At 42.8% G+C, this 13899-nt stretch overlaps 1 protein-coding gene across 8 annotated transcripts in view; it reads right to left on the bottom strand.

Moving 5' to 3' along the window:
* Positions 1 to 12098, bottom strand: part of Ktn1 (kinectin 1) — a 100245-nt gene extending 88147 nt beyond the window's left edge. For all 8 annotated transcript variants that reach the window (XM_027386554.2, XM_027386558.2, XM_027386559.2 and 5 more), the window contains exon 1: positions 11961 to 12098. The gene's annotated coding sequence lies outside the window, so the exon portion shown is untranslated. The remainder of the gene's footprint in view (positions 1 to 11960) is intronic.
* Positions 12099 to 13899: the final 1801 nt, after the last annotated feature.

The following is a 13899-nucleotide window of genomic DNA, read 5'->3' as shown; positions in this document are numbered from 1 at the left end:
GTAATTTGATCACTGAGCCTAAATACTCTACATTCCAAACAGACCACCATTGTACCATGTTTCCTGTCCTTCAAGCCTACAATACTAGGCCCTCCCCCAAACCATATGACAGACTTTGAAGGTCCCTGGTGGAGGGCCTCACTATCCCTGGGGAGGAGTTGGGGGATGGGTTAGGGGGTTTGGTGGGGAACATGGGAGGATGGAAGGGCGAGGGAATGGGAGGGATGGATATGTAAATGAGTAGTAATTAAAGAATTTAAATAATAAAAAATAACCATTTTCAAATAAAAAAAACTAGAAACAATCATGTTAAGCAGAATAAACCCAGACACAGACACACAAGCATCAAACATTTTCTCCTCTGTAGAATACGGGTAGAAAACCACATGAAGTACAAAGGGCACTACCAGAAAGAAGGGCAATACAGGGGAAGGACAGAGAGACAGACAGATGAAGCTAACAGAGGCATGGATATGATCAAAATATGCTATATCCATGCGTGAAAATGTCATACTAACAAACATTGTGCAGGCTAGTGTTATGTCAAATTTGATAGACACTAAAGTCATTTTGGAAAAGGAACCTCAACTGAGAAAATACCCCCACCAGACAGGCCTGTGGGCAAGCCCTTCCAGGGCTGGTGGTCAAGTACGCAACCAAGAAGGCAGATTGACCAAGGCATGAGGAGCAAGCAATCCACAGCACTCCTCCATGGCCTCTACATAAGTTCCTGCCTCCAGGCTCCTAACTGAATTTCTGATCTAATTTCCCTGATGATGGACTATATAACCTGTAAGATGAAATTGTCAGGTCCCAAAAAAACCAGGACAAGTCTCAATACCTGTGGCTCCTCCCAGCACTTCTCCCCCACTCCCTACTCTAAATCTCTCTGGCCCATGTGCTGGGCTTCCCTTCCTCCTCTCCCCTCTCCTTCCCAGCCCTCCCCTCCCCTCCCCTCCTACTTCCCCCAGCTACTGATTCCTGTATAAGGCTGCAACTTGGGCTACATGCCCTCTTGGTTCCCATATGCTCTCTCAGCCTCTTGGTTCCTCTCCCTCTCTCTCTCCCTCCTATCTCTCTCTTCTCATAGCCTGGTTCAGTCTGCTGGCTATGTTCAGTCTGGACCCTTCTAAAAGCCTCTTGCAGTTTGTTCTATCATATCTACAATTAGAAAAAAAAAAACTTCTCAACCAACATTGGGAGAGGTCATGCCCTCATTTTCATTCAAAACCACCCGCTGCACACTGAGTTTGGTCATGGTATTTTACTACAGCAACAGAAACCCTAATGAAGACAAATACTAACAAAAAGCAGTCAATATGAAAAAGTGAACAAATATGAATTAGGATTTCTGCAAAATAAAAATAAAAAGCAATCAAAAATTTAAAACTAATAAATGATTAAAAGTAGGTTCATGGTGGCACATGCCTATAACACCAACACTTGGAGGGCTAATGCAGGTGGATAGGGAGTTTGAGGCCAGCCTGAACTAGAAAGTGAGATCCTGTCTCAAAGAGCATCCATTAGCACACCTCCATTAGATTAGAGGAGAAACTCAAGCCAGTGCAGATATAAGTACCAGAGTATAACCACTTACAAGACAAGGTAACTTTGTAAATTAAGAAGTGACCAAAATAACTATATTTGTACTTTGCAAGATTCCATAAATGAAAAAAAAATCACTTTGCACACACACAGACACACAAAGAATAAAGGCAAACATAATTTTCTTTTAATAACTTAAAAAAAAAACCTAAACCAATGTGGCAGAGTACTCCAGTGCTCAAAGCACAAACAGGCTTATCTCTGTGAGTTCAAGGCCAGACTGATCTACACAATGAGTTTTAGGTCAGCCAGGCCTACACAGTGAGACCCAGTCTCAAAAAACAAACTCAAAGAAACCCAAATAGATTACTGAAGTTATTTCAAATCAGTAGAGCAAAGACAAGATCATTTACATCAAATAAAAACATCCAGAGGCAGAGAGGTGTCTTAGCCTGATGTCTGTGGTGGTTTTGAGAGCCCGGCCCTGACAGGCTCATGGCGGTGCTGGTGAAGGCTGTGAGCGCAGGGCAGAGTACAGCACTAGAGGCCTTGCCCAGCTTCCAGCTCTCCCTCTACTTCCTGTGTACAGATGAGACAGGATCTCGCGCTTCCTGCTCCTGCTACCACGCCTTCCCCTCCACAACCCACTCCACCTTTTCTTCCCTAACTTGCTTTTTGTCAGGGTATTTTATCAATACAGAAATAACTGGCACACCATCCAAGCCCCCCAACCTAAAGTGTGATTCCTGGATCCCCTGTGAGTTCAACGATATATAATTCCAGTAAATTGTTTTCTGACCCCTGCTCATGCACTGTGGCACGTGTACCCACCCACGTACAGCATCGTACACACACATGGTATTTTAAATAAATAATCCAAACTTTTTTTTTTCTTTTGGTTTTTCGAGACAGGGTTTCTCTGTAATTCTGGAGCCTATCCTGGCACTCTCTCTGGAGACCAGGCTGGCCTCAAACTCACAGAGATCCGCCTACCTCTGCCTCCCGAGTGCTGGGATTAAAGGTGTGCGCCACCAACGCCCGGCATAATCCAAACTTTTATAAATAGAAAACAAAGTACTTAAAACCTGAAAAAAGAGTGAGTTCTCTTTATAAAGAGAACTAAAGGTTTACAAATAACTACATTTGCCAGTAAGAGATCTCAAAAACAAGCTTTTTTTTTTGTTAATGATTTTTTTTAAGATTTTATTTATTTATTATGTATACAACACTCTGCTTCCATGTATATCTGCACACCAGAAGAGGGCACCAGATCTCATAACGGATGGTTGTGAGCCACCATGTGGTTGCTGGGAATTGAACTCAGGACCTCTGGAAGAGCAGTCGGTGCTCTTAACCTCTGAGCCATCTCTCCAGCCCCCCCCCAAAAAAACAAGCTTATTATAAATAAATTTGTAAAAGATAAATAACGCCAAAGAAAATATAGACAAAGCATTAACCTTTCCTGAAAAGACCATCAAAATGCACAATTTTCACCTAAAATCATATTCTAGTCAAATCACCCTGCTGGTCAGTTTGTCAACTTGATTTAAACCTAGACATAGCTGGTAAGATGGAATCTCTAAGAAAATGCCTCCCATCAGATTGGCTTCTAGTCATTTTCTACCCCGACCCCCACCTTTTGTTTTTTTCCCATAGGGTTTCAGACTGGCATCAGCACACCCACCCAGCTGCATATGTGTTTTCAAAGCAACCTCCATAACATTAAAGATATACAAATTGAAATGCTGTAACACCTCTCTTCAGGTTGGCAACCAGGACAAAAGAGGATTACTAAAAAATCCAAGAAATGAGCCAGGTGTTGGTGGCGCACGCCTCTAATCCCAGCACTCGGGAGGCAGATGCAAGCAGATCTCTGTGAGTTCCAGGCCAGCCTAGTCTCCAGAGTGAGTGCCAGGACAGGCTCCAAAGCTACACAGAGAAACCCTGTCTCGAGAAAAAAAAAAAAAAAAAAAAAGAAAACCAAGAAATGCTGTACATCAAGTACATGTTCAGTTCTTTGAAAATGGTCACCACTTCACCAGTGCTGTGACACTTTAAACAAATGCAGCTTATTATATGCTAGATTCCACGAAACCATCAGAAAATTACATTTGTAAATATAAATCACCTTTCACTAGTGCTAGCAAATATTTAATGGCATGGGCTGGGAAGAAAACTTTCACAATGTTAGTTTGAGTATGATTAATTCAATCACAAGAGAACTTGGGAAAGGCCTAACCAAAGTATAAAAATAGAGCTGGCAAGATGGCTCAATGGGTAAAAGCGTCTGCCACCAAGGCTAACAACTTGAGTTCAATCCCCAGGACCCTTGTGATTGAAGAGGAAAACTGACCCCAGGAAGTTTTTCTCTGGTCTACACACACCTGCGCGCGCACGCGCGCACACACACACACACACACACACACACACACACACACAAAAATAAATTTAGTAAGTACAAAAATAGTTCATCCTCTTCAACCAAGAAAAGTTTTTTCCTGGTTTATGCTACAGACACACACACTCTCAGATGGGCTCAGGGTGCTCACTGATGCTTGCTTCTAAAACATTACAATCTAATCTGTAGTCTACATTTTAATTTTGACTTTAATGTCACTCCACGAGCAAATTCCTAACAGTCTATTTAAGGGAAAGCAGAGCAGAGATGGAAAGCCTACACAAACAGTAGACTGCAGCACAGCTCCACCAGAAGCAAGGGTGGTAGGGGAACAATGCCAAAGCACTTCAAAAAGAGCTGAGAGGTTAAAGAAAATCTGATTACTCAATAGCAAGAACACTATCAGCTGTACACAAAGCAACCAGTCCTCACTGAGTTAGGCAGCAAGGCCTGGCAAATTAAGAAAAGCAGAGCAAACAGGGGCCTGGTCTGATATGTCCACAAATCTGTGACATCTCATATGGATTCTGAGTTTGCTATTTCAAAGTATATAACTATCTACACTGTTTTTAAGAATTCTACATGGATACAACCCTATATTGTAAGGAACTACTGAGGAATCTAGCAAATAAACACATCATTGAAAAAAAACGAGAAACCTGACACAATGAAGAGCTATCTTGCAGATAAAGAGACAGTCACATAGAAGAAGAAATTACAAAGTCAACTTCAGGAACAAAACTACAATATCAGTATACAATGTATAAATCACCAATGGAAATAATGATACAAACTAAACTAGTTTTAATACAGTCAACATAAAAAATGACAACCATAATGTAGCAGCAGATATCTGTAACATATAATTGGCCATGATTTTAAGTCATACAAATACCTTATAGTAGCCAAAAAAAAAAAAAAAAAAGATACATAACCCAACAAAAATCAACAGCCATGTGTTAAGAAACTGAGACAAGAATGCCCAGCAACATACAGAAAGCTACAGACAGACACAATGATGCAGCTGATCTGAGTTCAAGGTTAGGTTGGGCAACCTGTTTCAGAAAAAAACAACAATCATACAAAAGTCTATGTGGCAATAAAAGTAAGCACCGTGACTACAAAGTTTGAATGGAAAAAGTGAAGTTTCAAATAAATTCATGCAAACAGAGTCCCACTTACAGAGTTCAAAAGGAACAAAACAAAGCAAAGCCAAAACTGGCTTAGGGGCAAAGTATATACACAAGTCAAAAAAAAAAAAAAAAAAAAAAAAAAAAGAAGCAAAGAGCATTCAGTACATGGCAATGAGCAGGCAGTACTAACCAGCAAGGCCGTATTCAAAGCCAAGCTCTTCAGAAGCCCTAACATTCATTGTCACATGAATGCATATAATCAAGAAAGAGAAATAAAGAACTTACAGATGGGGCTGGAGAGATGGCTCGGAGTTTAAGGGCTATTCTTCCAGAGGTCTGAAGTTCAATTCCCAGCAACCACATGGTGGCTCATAACCATCTGTAATAAGATCTGGTGCCCTCTTCTGGCCTATAGGCAGAACACTGTATACATAATAAATTTTAAAATCTTAAATTTAAAAAAAAAAAAAAAAACTTAGCCAGGCGTTGGTGGCGCACGCCTTTAATCCCAGCACTTGGGAGGCAGAGGCAGGTGGATCTCTGTGAGTTCGAGGCCAGCCTGGTCTCCAGAGCGAGTGCCAGGATAGGCTCCAAAGCTACACAGAGAAAGCCTGTCTCGAAAAACCAAAAAAAAAAAAAAAAAACTTACATAAAACCTAAGTGTTAATAGGGCCTAGGACTGGCAGGTTTCCAGTCAACTTCTAGTTTACTACTGTTTATTTGGCAACTCATCTTGTTCCTGTGTAACAATAAAAAATTGCCCCCACTTTCCCAATGAGCATGTAGCATAACAACGTATATTCTAACAATGTACTCACTGAATCTCAGAAAAGTACTAATAGTTACAAATTTACTCAAATCAAAACAAAGAAATGTACAGGGGTGTAACTCAGTGATAGAGCACTTCCCTAGCTTTCCTAAGTCCCTGGATTCAATCACCAGTACCCCCTTTGAAAAAAAGAAAAGAAAAACAGTAAAATAAAGAAATGTGGGCTAACAGCATTCTCCTTAGCAGTAAGAACTGATAAGACCCTAACTAAAGCTACTATCAAGTTTACTCAAAATGGTGCTGTCTTGGCCTCTCCCTGGATGCACTAGCATCTCCCTCTTTTTCAAAAATATATGACTAATGTCTGCCAAAAGCTAAATGTAGGAAAATAAAATCAAGACCTTTTGAAGGACTAGAAAACTGCAGGATTTTGAATTTTCCACTGTCAACATTTTCATTCTACTTTAAAGAAACAGTATTGTAAGTTTTAGACATTCAGGCAGTAGTAGCACATGCCTTTTGTCCCAGCACTCAGGAGACAGTGGCAGGTGGATCTTTCTGAGTTCGAGGCCAGCATGATCTACAGGTCAGCCAGGGATATACAGCAAAACCCTGTCTCAAAAAAACAAACAAACAAACAAACAGAACAAGATATAGACAATGAAGAACTCCAATCTATGGAAGGAAAATCAGAAGACCCCTATTCTAAGAAAATTGATTACTCTAAATAAAAAGATATACATATAATTAATGCTAAATGCTTTGAGTACAAATATTTAATGTGTCTTGGTTTGGTTTGGGTTTGTTTTTGTTTTTGTTTTTGTTTTCAAGACAGGATCACACAGGATTATGTAGTAGCTCTGGCTGTCCTCAAACTCACTATGTAGACAAGGCTGTCTTGGAACTCCCAGAAATCCACCTGCCTGTTCTCTCCCTTGCCCCCTTAGTGCTGCAATTAAAGGCACATGCCACTTCACCCAAATAATGTACAGTCTTGTTTTAACCAATTTTTTAAATTAACCAATGGTCTTAATTAGATGGAATGGGTAACTTAGTCTCCACCACAGTGTAACATTATTCCCTCTACCAAAAGGTTTCCCGAGTCTCCCTGCCACTCCCCCCTACTGTTCTCTCAAAGGAACAAAGTAAAAGCTACAGGTATCCAGAAGGCAGTATCCATCAAATAAAGGAAATGCAGAACACAGGCTTAACTAATTCACTTGACACATTCTTCCTTAACACCTATTATGAGCCAGAGGATGCCTTAAACACTTAAAGAAATGCCAGTTGTAATGACATATTTTTATAATCCCATAATGGGAAGAAGGCGGCAGAAATGTTGCAAACTCAAGCCTACAAACTCAAACCAACCTAGGTTATACAGCCTGGACTACATAGCAAGTTCAAGGCCAGCCTCAACTATATGAGGAGGCCCTCTCTCAAAATAAATACATAAGTAAACAAGCAATACAAATAAAATGTGTGTTCTCTTAAAAGTTGCATTACAGTATGTGTTTCAGGGTAGAAGAAGTAATAAACCTGATTAACAGGGAAAGTATATTGTATGCTAGAAGGTGTGAGTGCTAAAAGATAAAACGGAACATGGTACAGAAACTAGAAGAGTACAGAGACTAGGAGTATAGTTTTAAATAAAACAGAAATAAAAAACGACACTTGAATAGAAAAGGAAGAGAGTAAGCAATGAAAATATTTTATGGGGAAAGTGATGGAAACATAATAACCTTCAGACCCTAACCCACACAGCTGGTGTGGGGTCAACAGCTAAATGAGGCAAAGAGAGCTGGGGAGGGCATGCCCAGGTTGTATAAGGCCTTCCAGTCTATAAGGGATACTTTGAGAAGTGATATGATCTGGTTGCTATGGTGCAAAGATTGTGAGGAGCTAGACTCAAGCAAGAGACCCAGTTGGGAGGACAATTTCAAATAGCTAAGCAAGAAGTGAGATGCCTTGGACCAAGCCATGAGCAGCAAAGTGGTTATTAGGACAAGAAAAAACAGAGGATGCCAAGCATCAGAGAACACCAATTTTTACCAGACTGTTGGATGGATGGCATCAGCTGTCAATGGGTTCAGCAGCATCAGAAGAAGTAAGCGAAGGAGAAACAGGGAAGCTTAGTTTGAGTGGAAAAACCTAACACTGAAGTGCTGAAGGAAATCACACCAGACATTTAAATAGTTATTTGAGCCATGACCCTGGATGAGACTGCCAGAAGAATATAAAAAGAAAGTGAATCAAGGATTGAACACATCAACTTTTATAGGATGACCAATAAAGAAAAAGAGCAAATTAGTGAGGATGGAACCCAATACCCAGAGAATCCTGGAAGAAAAGGGGTACAAACAATTGTTACCATCAATCAACAAATGGCTTTGCTGAACCCAGACTTAACTGATAGTTAAAAGTTCTCCTTCCTCCTTAGTAGTTAAGATGATAGAGAGCTAGGTATGTAGATGAGTCAGCCATTCAGCACTTGCCTACTATGTGTGGGGCCCCGGTCAGTCCTCAATGTTGGGGGGAGGGGGGTTGGTAAATGATCCTCACAGTAGTAGACCACAACATTTTAAAGAGCTGAACGTTTCATATACCTTTCCTGGGAATGTTATATTTCCAATCAGAATCTCTACCAAAACTATTTTTTTATCAAAAGTTTGTCTTGCTTCTTTGTATATTAAAGCAATTAAAAGCCCACAGGAGTCAGGCATACCGCTCAAGAGGCAGCTGCAAAAACAGGGACCTCTGTGAGTTCAAGGCCAGTCAGGGCTATACAGTGAGCCTCTTTCTTTTTTCTTTTATTTTAGTGCCAAAGTGTTTTATTAATTTATTTTATAAACTTCTAAATAAAAACATCAAATGACAAAATTAACCAGACCCAAAGTCCATACAACTTAATGAGCTTCTATAGTTAGAACTGACATTCAAAATGGAAGGTGTGAAGCTACACAATAATTTTACACCTTCAGTAGCAAATATATTTTATGTACTTACCCACCATCAAAAACAAACAAAAAAGTCCATGACAGATTAGAACTAGAAAACTAACTGCTCTCATAACCTATATCACAACTCATGTCCATCACCAGCACTGTCCTCCCTTGTCCCCTTATACTTAGTCTTTGTTCTCTTGCTGTCATGTTATTGTACGTGTACACTGTTTATATCTATAGATACTATAGGCTAGACTCCACTTACAAGAGAGAACATTCAGTTATTCCTTTCTAAGATTGTGTGACCCTGATTACTAGTATACATTCAAGTCAATCCATTTTATTGCAAATTTTCTGACATTTTTCCTTAGAGATGGATAGTATTCTGTTTAATACAGAGACCTAATTTTCATTATCCATTCATCTGTTGATGGATAACTAAGTTGATTCCAATTCTTTGCTATAATGAATAAACATGGGTACAACTATCTCTATGGTAAAGACTAGGCCCTTTCTTTTAAGGATGAGTGGGAGGGTAGGTTAGTTGTTACAGGCTAAAACTCACAACCTTTCTTATTTTTATTTTGGAGATGGGATCTTACTATGTGACCTTAGCTGACCTGGAACTGACTGACTGACTGTCTCTGGCTCAAGAGTGCCCAACAGTATCTTTCGAGAAAGGGTTTCTCTATGTAGCTTTTGGAGCCTATCCTGGCCCTTGCTCTGGAGACCAAGTTGGCCATGAACTCACAGAGATCCGCCTGCCTCTACCTCCCAAGTGCTGGGATTAAAGGCATGCGCCACCAACACCTGGCTCCAACAGTATATTTTTAAAGTGAAATGCAGCGTCTTTCAAAGACACTGTAAACACCAGTTCATTCACCTGACAAACACTTGTAAAGTATTACTATTCTCTTCTAGACTTTAGAGACAGCTTAAGTTAATCAAACTCTTTGGTTAGTGGCAACTAGTTCTTTTTTCCTTAAATTTCTATTTATAGGGAAAATACAGCTCATATTCTTAGACTAATATCCCCCAACCACTTACATATAAATTACATCTTTTTTATCAGAACACCCCAAATTATGTTCCTAGGAACAGGAACTGAAGCAGCACGAAATGGCATGCGGTCTGTTCATAGGAGGCAGTCACTGCCACTTCTCACAGTTGCTTCGAGTCTCCATGGATACTTTTGGTTTGCCTTCAAAGTACTTTGAAAGCACACACAAGCACATCAAACACCTAATGTTCATGTAAAGCACTTTTTCCTGCATTCCCTTACAACTTATGAGGTCAGCTTCCTAAACCAAACTCTCATGGACCCACTAAGCTTACTGATTTTTCATTTTTACAAGTATTGAAGATCTTTTTAATTAAAAGTTTGCTATAAAAAAAAAGCATACAAATAATACACATTCCAGGGCTAGAGGTGTCACTCCAAAGCAGTGTTTGTCCCGCACTCTCAAGATTCTTGGTTCATCCCAAGGCGCCCTTCCCTGGAAAAACAATACATCCTCCAAATAGTTCAAGTAAAATTCCAGCTAAAAAAGAAAATGTGACCAACAACCAATCTCACCAGGGGTCCTTTGCAAGTTAAGTCTCAGAAGAAGCTTTACTCTTTAGGTCTTTAGAAACCCTAACAAAGGAAAATTTAAACTTAGAAACTAGGAAGCCAATGAACTGCTTGAGGTGAGTGGGTTTTGGATAGATTTTGTTTATTGGACTTTGTTTGTAGGGGGAAGCTACAACAGACTTAGGGAGGACACAGAAATATCCCAACACCAATAAAAAACAAATGCCTCTTCATAATGCTGACTATGACTCAAGAAAAGTGTTTTAATACATTTGAGGAAATGTCTCCAATAAGTCCTGTTATATTTTAAGTTTCAGTGTGTCTCAGTAAAGTAGAACACCTTATTCTCTAAACGCACCTGATAATTAAGGCACTTATGTCCACTGAGGGCTACAAAATTAAAAGAGAGTTTCTAACTCAAGGTAGGCACGGGAAAGAAACCTATATAATTAAGCCCAAGTATTTCATAAAAGATCCCTAAAAGAAAGGAATAGGGGAGGAGCTTACTTATTAAGCAATACATCAAATACCAACCGCTACTGCGGGACACACAAAATACAGGTCAGCCAGCGAGCTCCGGCTCAGCTCGTGGGAACATTACCCCAAGTCTCAAGCCACAGTGAAGCCACTGTTGCCACTGCTCACTGGGTGAGGTGGGGAAAACAGGCGCAACCTAACTCAAGCAAAAATTCAAATCACCCTAAGTCACCTGCTAACACAATGCAGTGTCACCTTTGGGGTATTCCTCTTTACCTGGGCGTGGGGTGTAAATTTCTCAAAACACCCAACAACTCTGAACTGTTCAGCCGTAGCTTTTGGAGCTATGCTTGCTTATTCCAATAGCTGCTTCAGAATCCGTTCTAGTAGAATCTGTGTCTGTTAGAATCCCGGCTTCCTCCTCCTCCTCCCCCCAGAAGGACCGGCTGACACTAGAAACAGCCCACTTACTAACCTAACCGAGACGCGGCCGGACAAAGGAGAGGACGCTGCTCCCCTCGCGTCCCGGTCCCGGGTGGCCGGACTCTGCCCCCTCACCGCGGAACCGGGCCCGATTCCCGGACGCCCCGAATCCCATTGTTGGGAGCTGAGGCGGACACACCCCTGGGAGGAAGGGAGGGAGAACTTCGCGGGATTTCCCCTAACTCGGCGCACCGGGCGGTGGGAGGGGCCGCGCTCCGGGACCGGCGAGAGGCGAGCGGCTCCAGCATGGCGCACGCGTGGCCCGGCCGCGGCCCAGGGCGGCGAGAGCAAGGCTCTCCCTCCGTGCACCCTCCTCAGAGCCTTAATCCACCCGCCCTCCCGGGGGCCCGCGGGCCCGGCTAAAAATAGGCTCCACGGTCACCCCGCGGCCGACCTCGCCCTCGGGAGACAGCCCTGGAGCTCCGGGCACTGGCGGAGCAAGGGTCGGGCCTCGCGGCCCGGGGAAGGCCGAGGAGGAGCCCCGGAGCCGGAACCCGCAGGCGGATGCTCAGAGCGGGCCAGCGGCGGCGCGGCCTGGGCGGACGCTGCAGACTGCGACCCCCGGGCCGAGGCCTAGCAGGCGAGCGCGCCCCGCGCCCGAGCGCACGGAAGGAAGCCCCCCGGGCCCTCTCCTCACCCTGCGCAGCCGGGAGCCGGGCCGGGACGACGCGGCGGCGAGGGCTCTACGGCCGGGTCAGCACGCTCCGAGGCCCCGCCGCAGTAGCTCAGGTGCCGTCGCGCCGCCCCGCAGGAAACGGGCGGCTTCGGGGCGGGGCGGCTCCGCACGTCCGGGCGTCGCGGCCACAGGGGCCCGGAGACCGGCCCCTTAAAGGGACAGGCCGCACGGCCGGCGGCCTCGAGATGCCCCGCTGGCCTGCGGAGACGTCACCCCGCAGCCTTTAAGTCTCTACGGAATCCCTTCAGCGACTCAACTGTAATCTGCCTCCCCGCCCCCCACAACCATCGGCCTTGGTCTCACGTGACCCTCGCACAAGAGTACCACTTGGCCCCCGACACCGGATAATTCCTCGGTACTCAAAGTTACTAGACATCACTCAACTAGCACACATACACACAGAGGCACACACACTCGGCTGGGGTTTCTCAGAAATCAACAACAACAAAAACCAACGCTCCCTTTGCTGGTTATCTAGAGTTCTCTCTGAATTGTCCTTGGAGCACTCCTAGCTACAGACCCAGAGTGAGAGATTAAACACCGACGTAAATAAATTGTGTGCAAATACTGCGAGTGCAGTGTCTGTTGGCTGCTGGCCATTCCTTAAGCCAGGGGAAATAACGAGAAGATGCAGCGCAAAGGACTGGCCACAATCCCCGCTTCTCTTTGCTCTCCGCTGCTAGGATGGAAGTGATTGGTCCAGTGTTGATTTTTAGTGGTTATTTTGTATTACTCTCTCAGAGAATGCCGGTCACTACCCAGAACGTATCTTCAAAATACTCTAAGCTCTTCTCAAAAGTTACCAAAAGATTCACACGCTTGTGAAGTGTGGGTAAAGATACAAGAAGCAGGCTCACCATCACCCACCTACGGACCAGATACAATCCTTAAGGATTTGAGCTGCAGATTTTAATCAACATTAACAGAGAATGTCCTCATTATAGGCTAGTGACAAGAATACTGTGCGTCTGTGTTCGGATGAGTTCTGTCCAAGCTCTCCAGAGCAACTCCAAAACAGAAACGAAAACTGAAGCAGATATAGCAGCAGCCTAATGAGGCATTGAGAATCCTGCCAAGGTCTAGTCACTCCACAGCGACATTCTATCAGATTTGAACCCAAGGAGCCTGCTCTTCTTTTTCTTTCTCATATTTTCTTTCTCATAAGAGTTACTCAGCCTTAAGCGGCCCCAAGGCCAGCAAAACACTATTTCCAAGCGGCTGTCTCCTGAACTGGTGAATGTCAGAAGATCCCAATTTGTTGGGAAGTGAAGCCATTAGTGGCTTAATACAAAGAGGAACTGTATCATTTCTGTAATAGAATTTAAAGGTTATTGAATAGCTTACAAACAACTCTAATTGCCCAAATAAGGGAAAAAGAAGAAGGGGGAAAAAAAGGCTTCCAGTTGGGGGGAAACATCATTTTACTCACAAATAATACTTAGGTGCATTTGTTAGACATTAAAATGGTCTTTAGGGAAACAGTTCTCTAAATGTACTACTGTTTACAGTCAATAAAGAAGTATAAATGCATCAGCTACTTCATCTTTTCTGGATGAACTTTGACTTTTCAAAGGGAAGTGGCTGGATGCTTCATCCTTTATAAGCTTTCAAACTGCTCACATCAAAACAAAAAGATTTACCAGAAATGTTACAGGTGGCAAGCCCTATTGGGATTTAAGGTCAGCCCTAAGTTTTGAAATATAATACAATGAAACATAATTAACTGTAATTAATACATATAATTAACCTAGGTTATAACTACCTCCACTGCTTACTACCCACCAATGTTGCCAGAACCCACAACTAAGTTACTAAAAAGGATTCCCACTCAGCAATAACATAACCAAGAAATGAAACCTTACTGAAAACTGTAAGTTATAATGTAGCTACCTAAAGAGTC

Source organism: Cricetulus griseus (assembly GCF_003668045.3).
Source record: "Cricetulus griseus strain 17A/GY chromosome 1 unlocalized genomic scaffold, alternate assembly CriGri-PICRH-1.0 chr1_1, whole genome shotgun sequence".
NCBI classification, from domain to species: domain Eukaryota; kingdom Metazoa; phylum Chordata; class Mammalia; order Rodentia; family Cricetidae; genus Cricetulus; species Cricetulus griseus.
The sequence above is the reverse complement of the archived record's forward strand: the minus strand, read 5'-3'. Positions and strand labels throughout refer to the sequence as shown.